This window comes from Hordeum vulgare, chromosome 7H (genome assembly GCF_904849725.1).
Source record: "Hordeum vulgare subsp. vulgare chromosome 7H, MorexV3_pseudomolecules_assembly, whole genome shotgun sequence".
Lineage (NCBI taxonomy): Eukaryota > Viridiplantae > Streptophyta > Magnoliopsida > Poales > Poaceae > Hordeum > Hordeum vulgare.
The window spans coordinates 10,331,094-10,347,303 of NC_058524.1; the positions used below are offsets into that span (position 1 = coordinate 10,331,094).

The 16,210-nt window shown below is 48.5% G+C and overlaps 1 pseudogene; it reads right to left on the reverse strand.

The window, feature by feature from the left end:
- Positions 1 to 10,933: 10,933 nt before the first annotated feature.
- Positions 10,934 to 14,229, reverse strand: LOC123408001 (annotated as a pseudogene).
- Positions 14,230 to 16,210: the final 1,981 nt, after the last annotated feature.

Below are 16,210 nucleotides of genomic sequence, written 5' to 3' on the forward strand. Positions count from 1 at the left end.
TCCGTGGTCGGGTCAGCTCTCCCCCCTTGACAAGCCGAATAACACAGTGCTTCAGAAGAAGAAAGAGATGGCGCAATCTACAGGAATAAAATACCCGACTCTCCCACCACGTACCTGGCTGCGATGAAACGACATTGTCCGCGTCCATGGGGTCGTCCCCTTGGCGAGCCGGCGAGGTCGCAGAAGTGGCAACCCTGTCGAGTGAAGACCATTCCACTTGTAAAACAAGAGTTCACTCGGTCAACAGAAAGGACCGAAAACTAGATTCGCTTACGTGGAGGTAACGGGGATGGCCATCCTCATCCGCGGCAGAGCCTTCCGAGGTTTGGACCCGCTCGATTTGGGCGCCTTGGAGGACTGGCCCGCAGGTTCAGTGGCTGCGTCCCTGGCTCTTTTGGTACCTCGAACACTCGGTGCAGCCGGGGAAGCAGGCGGGGCACTCGGCGGCGCAGGGGGAACTGAAGAGACAGCGGACTCTTGCTGGCGCCTATTCCGATGCTCTGGCCGCGGAGGCAGCGAGTCTAGCTCTTCATCTTTTTCCTCTTCCTCGCTGTTTTCCTCCTCCGACTCTTCGTTGTCGAAGATGTATTCGTCGCTCTCCACGCTTCCCTCCCGGCTACCTTCTTCATCTCCCTCCTCCAGTTTCCCGCTCGAGACGGGGGAGAACCAGTTGGTCCACGCCTGCAGTCGGAAACGTTAAGCATCACGCGGAGATATAAATGAGTTGCTGAAATCAAAGCAGTTCAACGCACACGACTAATGCTACTCACCTGATTCGGTGGAGGATTGTCCGCACCATAAGGCGCCACTCGGCGGGCTCCCTTGGGATTCTCACAGGGACCCGTGATTTGAAGCACCTTAGAGGTCACCTTCTCCTCGAGAATGCCCTCCACATTGGTCCGAGTGGAATCTTCAGGTCCTGCGTAGTGCCACATGGCGTGGTGGCGGGCTTGCAGAGGCTGGATTCGCCGACCGATGAAGACTTCCAGCAAGTCCATCCCAGTGACCCCCCTCCTGACAACATCCGCGAGTGCCTCAACGAAAGGCTGGATGTATTTCTTCTCCGCTTTCGAGAGAGCGAGTTGCTTGGGTGGAGCAGGGCGGTCAAGACTGAATGGAGGCAGCCCAGTCGACGCGTTCGGACAGGCAATGTCCTGGCAGTAAAACCACGTCGACTGCCAGCTCCTAACCGACTCATTCAACTGCAGAGCAGGGTAAATACTCTGATTCTTCTTCTGAAACCCTAAACCCCCACAAAGCTGGAGGAGATGCGTCTTGTCATCCGATTGACTAAGACGTTTTATGGTTTGGGAGCGGACGGAGAAGATGTGTTTGAATAAACCCCAATGGGGAGGACAACCAATAAAGCATTCGCACAAGACAATGAATGCTAAAAGGTGGACGATGGCGTTCGGAGGGAAGTGATGGAGTTGTGCACTAAAATGATTCATGATACCCTTGAAGAAAGGGTGGGGAGGCAGAGAGAAACCTCGGTGAACGTGGCTGAGGAGCAAGACGCGCTCCCCCTCCCGTGGCGCCGGCTCGACCTCGTCGTCCGCCGGCAACCTCCAAGATTTATGCACAAGCTGGCCGTGCTCTACCAGCTCCAGCAGGTCCCCCTCCGTCATTGTGGAGGGGAGAAAGTCTCCCTGGATCCATCCCGCTGGCAATGGCCGCTGCCGCCGCTGAGCAGCCGCCGCCTTGCCCTTCTTCTTCCTTGCCTCCATCTTGCTGGTCTGGCCCTTGGTCATGGCGGCGATGGCGAGCTTCCGAGAAGGATGGGAAGAGAAAGGTGTATGAGCGCAAGAGGTGGCGAGGAAGACGGAGCAAGCGAGAGCAGAGGATTCGGCGAGCGTAACCGAAGGGTCTCGTCGGCCGGAGTTAAATAGAACACCGACTGGGTCGCTGGCGAGCGGGCCCAAAATCTTATCCGCCCAACCAGCCGCGGCGATATCGGCGGAAGAGTTGAAGGCGCGAGGATCGAGGAGTCAGGCGCTACTCGAGCGCACTGACGTCGCCCCCGTTAAGCGTGCGGAACCCGAAATTTGAGATCCCGGAAAATCCGCCGCTGTCAGTTGACCGGTCGTGTCAAAAGATGCCGCGAAGGCACTCGGTTCCCGACAGTCCGTTCTGCAGAACACATTCACTCGGATCATCGGCCAAGAGAGATAGAATGGATAGAGGCAAGCAACGCCTAAGCCGGACCTAGTCCAGTCAGGTCTGAGCATCGAGCACTGCTTTGACGTTTCAACCCCAATCCATTCGGGGACTAATGATGGGGTCATAGTCCTAGGGTAGGGTCATAGGCCTGTCCTACAGGTCCTACCCAAGGACTACCCCACGCAAGGGACAGGACCTTAAGTATGCCCGACTGTATTAAGGTGCCCCCATCATCCAGTCGGTAACGGGCTCAGGATCATCCAGTCGGAGACTAAGACTCGGAGGACACCGGACCTACCGACTGGATACACTCGGTGCGTCGTAACCTCCCTGGAGGGAAACTGCCGTGCGTTTCCGGGTGCATTAACTAGCATTTATAGCATACGTTACCTGTAACGCATGCATTCAATCGCCACTACTCCACCCTTGAATCAGAACCGTTGTGGAGGGCAGCGCACTCTATATAAGCCGCCCTCCCCCACTGGTAAAAGGGTTAGAAAAACATTGTACTCCATATTACACTCGATAACCAGCTCCAAGAGCACTGAGACGTAGGGCTATTACCTCCACCGTAGAGGGGCCTGAACTCATACAACCTCGCCGTAGCTAGGACTCTGCCCATCTCATTCGTACCCTACACCTCTACTGTCAGGCTTATACCCACGACATGAACAAACCACATGAAGACTTTGATACGTAAAGGAACTTTGACTTTCTAGATGTAATTGGACTTGGGAATAGTTGTTGTACCGATGAGGCTTAAATACATGGACTTTACGAAGAAGATGCCATTGGACGTTAGCTTCCAATGAAGCGTACCAGCCGGTAACTGGACATCCAATGGGCTGGAGCTGGTGTTAGGCTGGTTGTAATGGAGAGTATCATATATTAGTATCATGCACATGATACTAGTGTATGATACTACACCCGTAATGCATAGTATCATATGTTAGTATCAGACGATATATTATTTATTTACATGCATGACACATAGTAGAACAGCATTTAATATGATACGGTATCATAATATGATACTCAACCCTCTTTTTCTTCATTTAATTCTATGTCACCTCATCAAAATTACCTAGTTGACATGCATGATACTACCTATTATACTACCATTACGATCAGCCTTAGTCACCGAACTCAGGAACTACAAATTACAGTACATACACAGACTTGTTCCGACTCCTGTCGGCTTGTTTACCATACATATTCTTCTACTAACGCGGTGTTCCTTATTTGGTGCGACTATCTAAAGGAGTCTGTCAGTTTTAGTATGTTTTTCATGCATAATGAACATGGCGATATGGGGGTAGATAAAATGTCTTAGTGGGGTGTACTCGGAGCGCTTGACCAGAGGATATCCTTTCATTCACCCTTTACGACTACAATGATCATCTGAACCTTGAAAAAAAAGATTGGAAAAAGGAGAAATATTTTCCTCGCATGTATTTTTTGTTCCCTATCAAAATGAGTAAATATGCACGTTTATTTGTGTTTCAGTAACAATTAAATCCATACTTCTATTTGAGAACATTTAGGTTGCTGCACACGTGCCTTCACTTTAGTTTGGTTCTTTAAATGGCTGAGTCATGTTAGTCACAATGAAAAATATCATATACTAGTATCATCATATGATACTACTGTTTTGTAGTGCATGGTATTATAACTTGATATCATGGTGACTTCATTATTGTCGCGCATACAACATGGTAGTACATCATTTACCATGATACGGTATCTTATCATGAATGACACATACAAGTGTATGTTGGATCAGTAGAGACAATTGTGGCATATATCTTGCAGGCGAGACATACGAGTAGTTGGAACATAAATCATTCTTTTACTCTCACCGCGACTAGAACCCTAGCCGCTAGGAAAGGCCGGCCTTCCAGCACCGTCCTCCGGTGCCTCTCCTCCGCCAACGACCTCGGTCGTCGGTGATGAGGAGGTTCACCAGATACACGCGTGTGGATAGTTTTAGGCCAAAATAGCTTAGTTTTTTCGATTGTTCATCGTGTTGGCTTCGGTGTGGCGATGACACGCTGAATAAAGTTTTATCAGATCTTACTCCGATAAGGTGATCGGTCCTATGGTTGGGGATGGTTCTGGAATCCAGTCTGTTCAAGCAAGGATGATGTGGCGGCGGTGACATCCTTGTGGTGGACATGTGTCCTCAGGCTCCGTCGTTGCGACGACATTTTCTCCAGCGCCAGCACAGAGCTTGGGAGGTACTCCAGGAGCGGATGCAAATCGTGGTCTGCACCAGCGGCATCTATGAGATGGTGGATTGTATGCCGGGTTTGTGGTACGTGAATGGCAGGAATGGTTACCTCCTCCGACGCCTTTTTTATATGGGGGTGCCAGATCCGGAGTTCGATAGCGTGTCTGGGTTGTCGTCCCGTTCTGATTCGTTCAACGATGATGATTTCACCTTTGAAGAGCCATCTTGGAGGTCCGCAAAGATGTATATCAGGAACCGCATTGAGCTCAGGTGTGGAGGTGATCTGTCGTTTTTTTTCTTTGATGGATACTGCGATGGTTCCAGAGGCAAGTGACAGGCATTGGTGGCAAGTTCAGAAGTTTTTTCGGTCTTGTTAGTAATCTATCTTCTTGGCTGGTGTTCCTTTGTGCAAAGACTAGTATTCTGCTATGTATTCAGTTTTGCCAGGTCGATGTATATGTGTATTAGACCTTATCATCGGCTTTTTCGAAGTCTACCTTAAAAACCACCCCATTAAGCATTTTAGTGTGCATCTCATGTACGGTTTCATGTAAGGTCACGACCCCGTCCAGGATATTCCTACCTTGCATGAAAGCAGTTTGTGTTGGTTTAACCACATGATCACCCACAGAGTTTAACCTTAGGGTTGCAGTTTTCGTAAAGATTTTGAAACTAACATTAAGGAGGCATATAGGTTTGTATTGTCGTATCCTTTCTGCCTCCGAAATCTTAGGTAACAAAATGATGTCCCCAAAATTCAGGCGGAACAATTCTAGTTGCTCGGAATGCAAGCATCCGAATAATTTTAGAAGATCAGGTTTGATGAGTTCGCAGAAGTGTTGATAAAACTCCGCAGGACATCCATCTGGACCTGGTGCCTTCTTGTGTTTCATTTGGAAGACCGCATTTCTAATCTCCTTTTCAGTGAAGGGAGCATTTAGAAAGTAGTTCTCCTCAGCGGAAACACGTGGGATGTCATCCGTTCGTTACTCATTCATGAAGATATTTCCATTCTTTGGAGCCCCGAACAGACCTTTATAGTACTTCGTGATATAGGACTTGAGTTGTTCTTGTCCTTCAATCTGGCCTTCCTCCTGGACAAGGGAGTGAATACGTTTTTCTTGTGTCTGCCATTGGCGACATTATGAAAGTATCTCGTTTTTGAGTCCCCTTTCAGCAAGTGTAGTGCCTTAGATCTCTCGTACCATTTGATTTATTTCTCACGCAAAATACGTGCTACTTGGGCATTAGATTGGATTTTGAGCTCAATCTCTTGCGGTGAAAGTAAACGTACTTCTGCCTGACGGTCAAGCTCATCAATGATGGTACATAGGCGCTCTTTCTCTTTTTGGAGAATGTCGGCAGTGTGTCTAGCCCAACCTCGAAGATGACCGCGTATTATGCATTTTGTTATTTCATCTTTGAATAGGCGAAATACCACTCATTGGCTTTACCCATACTTTTTGAACAAGCTCATCAAATCCATCACGTTCCAACCATCCTAATTCAAATTTGAAGGGTTGTTTTGTGTTCGGATTTAACATGCGTGTAGATACTAGTATGGGGGCATGGTCCTATAGTGCCTCAATACGTTCTAGAGCGTGTACCGTTATCATCGGGAAGTTTTCTTCCCAATCTGTGTTCATAAGTACACGGTCTAGTTTTTCGTATGTGGGTTCGGGAAGGCTATTCGCCCAAGTGAATTGCTTTCCTGTTATGTGAACCTCTCTTAAATTTAATCTATCAATGATAGCATTGAATAAAAAAGGCAAATGATTATCGAACTTCCTTTACTTTTCTCATGAGAAAACCTTTGGTGTGTCCTCCTTGTCATCACATTCGGAGCTACAGCTGAGCACCATCTTCTCTCTGCCTCCAAAACATATAAGCTATCCTTCGATCATGTTCAGGCCCCGATTTTCTCCAACTGGACCTCGAAATCTCTAAATGCACCTCAATGAACTCCTGCTCAATGAACAACGCAACACACAACAAAACCAATTTGGCCTCTCTGTAACGACAATCAGCTTAAAGCAGGGGGCATATTTTCTTCAGGGAAGCCTTCACGGCTGCTCCTTATGCCATTTGCAACTCTTAAGATCTTCGACAATGTAAACCATAGCCTGCTAGGTGCTTGGGCTTGGGCATTCCTCCTCTTAAAAGAGGACCTTTTCTGTATGAAAGATGAGCTCAAGTCCGCCCTTTTATCTTGATTTGATGGCCTCCCCTGTACATAGCTCCTACGGCATTTCTATCAGTTTTACCTTGTTAGAGCATCTCTAGCACACCCCGTATAATGCCCCGATACTTAAAATAGCCGTCAAAATACAGGTCTGCGCGAAAAACATTGTTCGATCAGACCCTGCAAACGCGTCGGACCCGTAAATATTTTTGCGGAACGCGGTAAAAAGCTCCTTCCGTTCTGCAAAAGTACAGTTTTCGCGTCCGCTTCTACGGTGCCCTGTATTGAGAGAAAGTAGTTGGCGGGAGCCCAACTTCCAAGGAAACTTCCGCGTCTACCGTCCACGTCCACCGTACGCCGCCACGGACGTCGCCCCGGACATCCCCGAACGACGGCCGCCCGTCCCCGGACGTCGAGCCGTCCGTTCATGCGGCTGCCCTGCTTGTCCAGGCCGGATTCGGTGTCGACGGCGGAAGCTAGCTAGCTAGCTCCGGGCTCTTGGATGGATTCCACGACCGGAGCTAGCTAGCTCCTGGATGGATTCGTCGACACCGGAGCTAGCTAGCTAGCTCCTGGATGGGTTTGTGGATGGAGGAGCTAGCTAGCTAGCTCCTATATGGTTTTTGTGACGGAGTAGCCAGCTAGCTTGCTAGCTCCTCGATAGAATCGGGACAAGCCTAGGCAAAGTAACGTAGCGAGAACCGGTAGTAAAAGACTCGTAGGCAGTGGATCGGTGATGGATGAGTATGACGGATGTGATTCATCATGTAACAGCTATAACACGGAGAGATATGTAACTAGCTCCCGTTCGTCAATCTAATGTAGGCATGTATTCCGTATGTAGTCATACGTGCTTAGGGAAAAGAACTTGCATGACATCTATTGTCCATCCCTCCCATGGCAGCGGGGTCCTAATGGAAACTACGGGATATTAAGGTTCTCCTTTTAATAAAGAACCGGACCAACGCATTAACACGCGATCAATACATGAACTCCTCATACTATAGTCATCTCCGGGGGTGGTTCCGGCTATTGTCACTCCAGGGTTGCCGGGTCATAACACATAGTAGGTGACTACAACTTGCAAGATAGGATCTAAAACACACATATATTGGCGACAACATAATAGGTTCAGATCTGAAATCATGGCACTCGGGCCCTAGTGACAAGCATTAAGCATAGCCAAGTAGTAGCAACATCTGCCCTCCAGATGAAGAACAGGAGGTGGCGGCGCCTCCGTATCATAAAACACGATGAATCCTTCTCCCTGTTTTTTTCCAGGCGAAACGGAAGATATAGAGCTGAGATTGGGGGCGGTGGTGGCACGTGGGCCCCACAAGCCTGCACGTCGCGACCATAGGGGGTGGCCCTTGCATGTGGGCTTGTGGCCCACGGGCACGCCCCCTCCGGTGGATCTTTGCGCAGGTATTTTTCTTTTATTCCAGAAAAAATCTCCGTAAATTTTCACGACATTCCGAAAACTTTTATTTCTGCACAAAAACAACACCATGGTAATTCTGCTGAAAATAGCGTCAGTCCGGGTTAGTTCCATTCAAATCATGCAAATTAGAGTCCAAAACAAGGGCAAAAGAGTTCGGAAAAGTAGATACGACGGAGACGTATCAGTGCCAGAGGGGCGTGTGAAGGTGGCCACAAGCCTGCACGACGCGGCCACCCCCCCCCCCCCCTCCCAAGGCCGCGCCATGAGGGCTTGTGGGCAGCTTGCTGGCCCACTGGCCCCCCTCTTCTGCTATATGAAGGGTTTCGTCCAGGAAAAAATCAGGGAGGAGCTTTTTCGTGGATTCGCCGCCGTCACGAGGCGGAACTTGAGCAGAACCAATCTAGAGCTCCGGCAGGACGATCCTGCTAGGGAAACTTCCCTCCTGGAGGAGGAAATCGTCGGCATCGTCATCACCAACAATCCTCTCATCGGAGGGGACTCGTCACCATCAACATCTTCATCAGCACCATCTCATCTCCAAGCCCTAGTTCATCACTTGTAACCAATCTTCGTCTCGTGACTCCGATTGGTACTTGTAAGGTTGCTAGTAGTGTTGATTACTCTTTGTAGTTGATGCTAGTTGGATTACTTGATGGAAGAGTTTATGTTCAGATCCTTTATGCTACTCATTACCTCTCTGGTCATGAATATGATTATGCTTTGTGAGTAGTTACTTTTGTTCCTGAGGACATGGGATAAGTCATGCTAATAGTAGTCATGTGAATTTGGTATTCGTTCGGTATTTTGATATGTTGTATGTTGTTTTTCCTCTAGTGGTGTTATGTGAACGTCGACTACATAACACTTCACCATTATTTGGGCCTAGAGGAAGGCATTGGGAAGTAGTAAGTAGATGATGGGTTGCTAGAGTGACAGAAGCTTAAACCCTAGTTTATGCGTTGCTTCGTAAGTGGCTGATTTGGATCCACTAGTTTAATGCTATGGTTAGACTTTGTCTTAATTCTTCTTCTGTAGTTGCGGATGCTTGCGAGAGGGGTTAATCATAAGTGGGATGCTTGTCCAAGTAAGGGCAGTACCCAAGCGCTGGTCCACCCACGTATCAAACTATCAAAGTAACGAACGCGAATCATATGAACATGATGAAACTAGCATGACAGAAATTCCCGTGTGTCCTCGGGAGCGTTTTTCCTCCTATAAGACTTCGTCCAGGCTTCTCCCTTGCTACAAAAGGGATTGGCCCACGTTGCTGCACCGTTTCTACTTTTGTTACTAGTTGCTTGCTACGAATCATCTCACCATACAATCACTTGTTACCGACAATTTCAGTGCGTGCAGATTTTACCTTGTTGAAAACCACTTGTTAGATCCTTCTGCTCCTCGTTGGGTTCGACACTCTTACTTATCGAAAGGACTACGATTAATCCCCTATACTTGTGGGTCATCAAGACTCTTTTCTGACGCCGTTGCCGGGGAGTGAAGCGCCTTTGGTAAGTGGAACTTGGTAAGGAAACATTCATATAGTGTGCTGAAATTTATTGTCACTTGTCACTATGGATACTAATACATGCCAACGGATCACACACCGTCCCATGTAGAGACAGGTCCTCATTGAAGAGGCTCCCCTTCACTGATCATTGTCCCACTACACGCTTGAGCTTGATCTTCACTTCACGTCTTCGCTCTCCGTGCTACACCACACCGGACAGCCCATCGACCGTGACACGCTTCATCTTCAACCGGACCTCACAGAGACAATTACTTGCACATGACGACAACGATCGACCGATCGTGCTAACCCGCACGACTCCATGACTCCAACTTCCTTGGATGATGACCTTGATGGCTTCTCGGCACCGCACCTCGGCACCATTGCTCCCATCAACGATGTTCTTCCACCGCCTTGCCGACGACAACCGCTGTCCCCCCTTGTCGCTTCGCCGAACGACGATCTCCTGAACCTCCTCATCCATCACTCCACGAACGAGTATTGCCCGATCCTCGCCGTCGCTGCAGCACTCAGCGACTATCACCCGCTCCTCCTCGTCGCTACACCAGTGACTATATCGCCCTCTCTTCTCGTCGTTGCACCACCCAACGACTATATCGCCCGCCCCGAGGCGCTAGGCGGGTCGCCTCCTCGGGGCAAGCGCAGCTTCACCTCGACCTTGCTCTGATACCAAGTGTTGGAACTTGGCTCTAGGATCGATCACATCAAAACACGATGAACACGCACGCGCAAAAACTTTTGGCCAAAGGCATGTATCGTGCCTTTCTTTTCCCTCTTTATCGCTTTTCTATTTTTACTCAACTCACGATGTTACTATCACAAACTCATGACTTGTTATGTATATATAAGCTAGCTACCCCAACGTACCAAGCTGACTCCAGCCTAGACTCCAAAGCCTACACGGACTACTAACATTACTTTGACTAGGACAGGCACAAGTCCTCAACCGGACACAAACTAGTACTTCCTAAATGTATATCACGGCCAATGCTAATCCTAACTGTACTTTGACATCCTAGTACAAATTTAACTAAACTAGCAAACCGACTACACCATGGACTTACGCTGCAAGCCCAAATTAGACACGTACAAGCTAATCAATCAAGATTAACTAACAATACGGCATCATACTTTTTTACATTGCTGAAAGTAATACAACATGCATATTGTTTAATACACAAAAACTGACAGCCTGTTACTTAGATCCAACATGCGTCAGATTTATCCTACCACGGAGGAATTCAAGCCTTACTGGTCGATGGAGCTAATTAAGCTAGTTTATGCTTCTTTTAGCACTCGGCTCTCGACGCCCTACTCCCTGAGGGACATCGTCTGGGGATTGGTCCAGCCGCCCATGGAAAGAGCACCAGCATAGAAAGAGGAAGAGTCCCAGCGAGAGATCAATCTCTATGCCGCACTACTACGTGATCTTGTTGCTGCTGCTGTTGTTTGTTTGGTGTACTCGAATTTGATCTTCTTCAACCTCGCCACCACATCTCGCATCGTAATTCTCTGGTCAGGTGAGTCGCTAGAGCAGAGCAAACCCAACTCGAATATCGGCACGATAAATACTTCAAGTAGGTTGCAACTAGAAGAAGAGGCGCCTTGAAGTAGCTGCGTGTCAACGACACTGACAAGTTCTGCAGGAAATACACAGTGAACCCACTGCCTAAGGGTCAGTTCTTGCCCGAACATAGCATCAGTAGGTCTTTTCCCGGTAAAGACTTCCAAGAGCATGATCCCATAGCTGAACACGTCGCTCTTTCGTGATGCCTTTCCGAAACACCCGTACTCTGCACAAGAATCATGAAACAAACGCATAAAGATGGGAGCATGTATGTGCAGTCGCTAATGGTCAATGGATTAATATATTCTATATAAGTACCTGGCGCCATGTAACCAACTGTTCCAGCCATACTCGCACATATCATGGAGTTGTCATCACCGAGAAGCAACCTTGCAATCCCGAAGTCTGCCACATGACTACACGAGCAATCATGTCCTCATCAAATTACACGTTGCTAGGTTTCAAATCGCAGTGCAGTGTCACCTCATAGTGATCAAAGTGCAGGTACTCCATTGCCATAGACACATCGAGCATGATGTCGATCCTCTCAAGGAACCCCGAGGGGATTGTACTCTGAGACTGGTGCAGTAGCATCTCTAAACTCCCATTTGGCATGTACTGAAGAACAAGTGCTCTGAAGTCTAGGTTTGAACATGTGTTGAGTATTCGTATCAGGTTGCGGTGTCGTGCCATGCGAAGCACACGACACTCGGCATCGAAGCTTCTCTTGGACTGCTCTAGTTGCATGTCAAGAACTTTTATCGCAACAACCAAACTACTCACTTGTCCCTTGAAGACTTTCCCCAAGCTCCCACTTCCCAACAAATTGTCCTCACTGAAATTGTCTGTGGCCCGAATGAGGTCATGATAAGATACTATTTGGTGACCTACGCCATCGGATGGATCGCCATCAGTTTTGACCTCACCCTCATGCTTAAGTTTATTTTTGATCCATAGCCATAAGCGAATAGCAATAATGCCAGAAGCTACCATGGAAGCTGGGAGCAGAAATATTTGCCAGTGTATATTATTTGAACGAGGTCTGGCAAGACATGGTAAAAATCCTAGGCGTGGAGCGCCACACAGCCCAACATTCCCAATCAAAGATTTCAATGTGATGTTTGAGAAAACACCTCCCTCTGGTATTTGGCCTACAAACCTATTGAATGAGAGGTTCATGGTAGTTAAGTCGGTTAAGCTAGCAAGGTATGCTGGAATGGCACCAGAGAGGTTGTTGAAGGAAAGGTCTAAGGATGCTAAGCTAGTTAGCTTTTGAAGTGAGTCTGGCATCAAGCCTCCGAACAAATTGTGCGATAGATTTAGGTATATTAGCATCTTAAGCTGCCCCATCGATTTTGGGATGCTTCCTATGAAGGAGTTAAAAGAGAGGTCCATTTGGTATATTTGTATTAGCCCAGAAACATCCGCGGGCAGTGCACCAACAAGAAAATTGCATGAAAGATTTAGTTCAATAACTTTATCAAGACGGAATAATCTTGCCGGTATAGTAGAACTTAACTGATTCTTGGATAGGTCCATTTTCTCTAACTTACTAAGATTACCCATGCTTTTTGGTATAGAGCCAGAAAACTTATTTCTTTGGAGAAACAACCGTTGTAGATTCCAAAGCATGCCTATTTCTGTTGGGATAGTGCCGAACATGCGATTACCGGAGAGGTCAAGCCACACGAGATTTTTCAGTGTAGCGATGGATTCCGGGATCGGCTCAGTGACTAGGTTCTTAGAAAGATCTAACCACTGAAGACCGCTTATATTTGAAATTGTTGCCGGAAGTCCACCTACTAATTTGTTGTGAGCTGGAGTGAAAGTTATCAATCGTGAAGAGAGATTTCCTAGTTGGTCAGAGAGGGCACCGGTAAAAGAGTTCACTGCTATGTTAATCAGTTGGAGGTTTCTACAGTTACAAAGAGGTGACAAAAGCTCCATAATACTTCCCTCTAAATTGTTGTTTTGCAGGTGAAGCTCCTCCAAACTTGCAATGTTCCCAAGTGTTGAAGGTGCTGAGCCTGATAATTTATTTTCCTCAAAAGCTAGGAGAGACAACATGGATAAATTCCCAAGCGCAGCTGGAATTGCTCCGGTAAGTTGATTTGTTCCAAGATGGAGAAAGGAGAGTTTTTGCATTAATCCCAACTCTGGGGGGATGTGTCCTGTAAGGTTACAGCCAGATAGGTCTAGCATAGTAAGGCTAGACAGATTGCTAAGACCGGCTGGAACTAAGCCAATGAGGTTATTTCCACCCAGTGAAACATTTTTTAGGTGATGCATTTTAGCTAACCATAATGGCACAACATCCGCAAAAGAGTTGTCCTGCAAAAACAATTCTTCTAGGTAAAGGCATGATGCAAGCCCTGACGAAATTTGTCCACTAAATTCGTTTTCGGAGAGATCAAGAGTTTGCAACATTGGGAGGCTAAAACTTTGATTTGTTGGAATCGTCCCTGTAAAATTATTGCTTGAGAGTGATACGTATTGCAAAATGGACATGTTGTATATCGCTTGTGGCACTAGACCGGAAAAGTGGTTGTAGTCCAGCGCCAAGGTATTAAGCTTGGATAGGGAAGCGACACCGTGTGGTATGGGACCCGATAGCTGGTTGTATCCAAAGTTGACGTCCGTCAAGGACGAGATATTATTAAACAAATAAGGTGGTATTTGGCCACTCAAGTCATTTTCATATAGATAAAATTCTGTAAGGTTGCGCATGTGTAACAGCATCTCATGGGGGATTTGCCCCGTGAGTCGGTTATAACTTAGACTAAGGAACCGGAGCCTTGTGAGGTTCCCTAGAGCTATAGGAATGACATCTGACAGGCTATTTTCTTTAAGCCGGAGATATGACGCGCTGCCGGCGAAGGCTGCACGAGACGCCTATCCAGTGGCAGAAAGCCGTGCCGGTCCAGTTGCGTGCAAGGACGCGACGAGGGTCGGTGAGCTGGGATTTGAAAGCCAGCAGCGCGGCGAGGTCCGTGTCACTGCCGTTGGCTGGACTAGGAGAGAAGGAGGAAGCAGAGATGGCCGAGAGAGAATAGGAGATGGCCGACACATCTGGCAACACGCGTGCGCAGCGGGCGACACCCGAGCATGTCGCAGCCGTCATTAATGGCCGCCCACTCCCACACCTATCCGCGCCCCGTAGTTACTGCGCCCACCATATCGAGCGAGCGGGTGGGTTTCGATCTCCACCGCTTCCCATTCCTCCCCACCTCTCCTCTCGGTGCACAGATGGCGAATCCGCGGCGGAGGAGGCGAATCCGCCGCTTGCGTCCTCAGGCGCAGGTAGCGGCGCCGGTGGTGATTCAGGAAGCGGAGGCGTCCGCAGATAGACTCGCACTCGACGGAGGCGCGGGAGGAGATTCTGCGGGTGGTGAGGGAGAGATTTCCGCTGAGAGAGAAGTGGCCGGAGATCTGCGTCGAGGTCATCAGGAGCAGCTCATTCTCGGAGCGCTGCCGTTTCGCCGGCGACGAGGGAGGGATGGACTACGACATCATCTTCTGGGCCATCCAGGAGGCGGAGTCAGATCCGATCCAGGCGGAGAGGTGGAGATGCTTCAAATCCACAAGCCTCGCGCGACTCAACATCCGGCCACCGTCGATCATGGAGCTGGCCAGCATTCCGTTGGAGTACCTGTCGCGCGGTGTCAGCCCACCCCGCCTCCCTTGATGGGTGCTGCCCGCGGACGTGGCCAGGGAGCACGTCGCGGGCTTCTCATGGGGGCTCGTCTTCATGAGCCTCCACCATGGGGGGGACAGCGGTGAGATCCCTCTAGAAAATGTGAAGGTACGTAAACCTGCAATTAGATACTGTTTTCCTGCTTCTGCAGAGGGGGGAGGTGATGATTCTAGGGTTTATAAGGGGGGGATTGTTCCTCGATTTCATTTTGGGGGGATTGGGGCTTCAGATGGGGATTGTGGAGGTGAGGATGAACTTCTCAGCCATCCATTGGATCCTGATGGACTTGTGTCCAGTATTATTTCCTCTGTCAGCAAAGTTACAGGTTCTGATGCTGTTTGCAAAAAAGGGTTTAATAGTACTGTGATCGTGGAGATCAACAGTGACGAAGGTATGATATCTGAGATAACAAAGGTGGAAAGTAATGGACAGCCCCAAAACAATCTGCAGGGAGAGAATGGATTTGTATGCAAAGCCCTATCTAGTGAGAGACCACGGCTAGTTGATAGTGGGGCTGGGTCTAAAGGACAAACTAGGAATATGGAAAAATGTTGGCCTCCTTTGAGGGCCCAGAAGCACACACCATCGATGATCTATGGCTCTGTGGTGGAGGATAAAGCGGTAAAGAGAAACACGCCTTCTGGCTATGATGACAGAAAGGAGGAAGAGGTGGAGGAATTTTATGGACAGCTGTGGGTCATCCCTTCCCCCAGACACCGTCGAACCAACCACAAATATCGCCCTCCCTCTCCAAACCCTAGATCGACAATAGGCAGCCGCCTGTTCTGGATCAAGAAAACTTTGTTGCGGTCTGGGAGCTTCTCTGTAGAAGATTGTTATCCCATCATCCACCCCGGCCGTTTTGATCCTGCCCCCACTAGGTTTCGGATCTGTGAGGAAGGTGGTGATAGGAGAGCTTCTTTCGTGTCCGTGGTGAAAGGGATCATGGATCCCAAGGGGCAACAGCGACCCAAGAAGAATCCTTCCAAGAAAGGTGGACAGGGGGCTCTTCCTCCACCTCCTGTAGCTCCTGTTGTCAAAGGGGCAGCAGCAGGTCAGAAGCAATCAGGTAACACTGGTAAGATTGCCCCTAGTGTTCAAAACACAACCCCTGCTCCAGTCCCTGCCTCTGTCCCAACTCCCACTATGCAAGTCTTAGATCCCAGATATAAGGAGATGATATGCTTCAATTGTAGCTGGCCTGGGCACTATGTAGGCAATTGTGTGGAACCAAAAAGATGCTTTATCTGCTCTGGTACACATAATGTCAATAATTGTATTTCTTGGGCACGTCTGCAACCTACTGCTGAGTACTTTGGTAGTGCTGCAGTAGGTCTGGGATTCTATCATATTGACATACCTGTGGCAGCTGAATCCAACTGGTTGAACTACAAGAACTGTGCAGTTT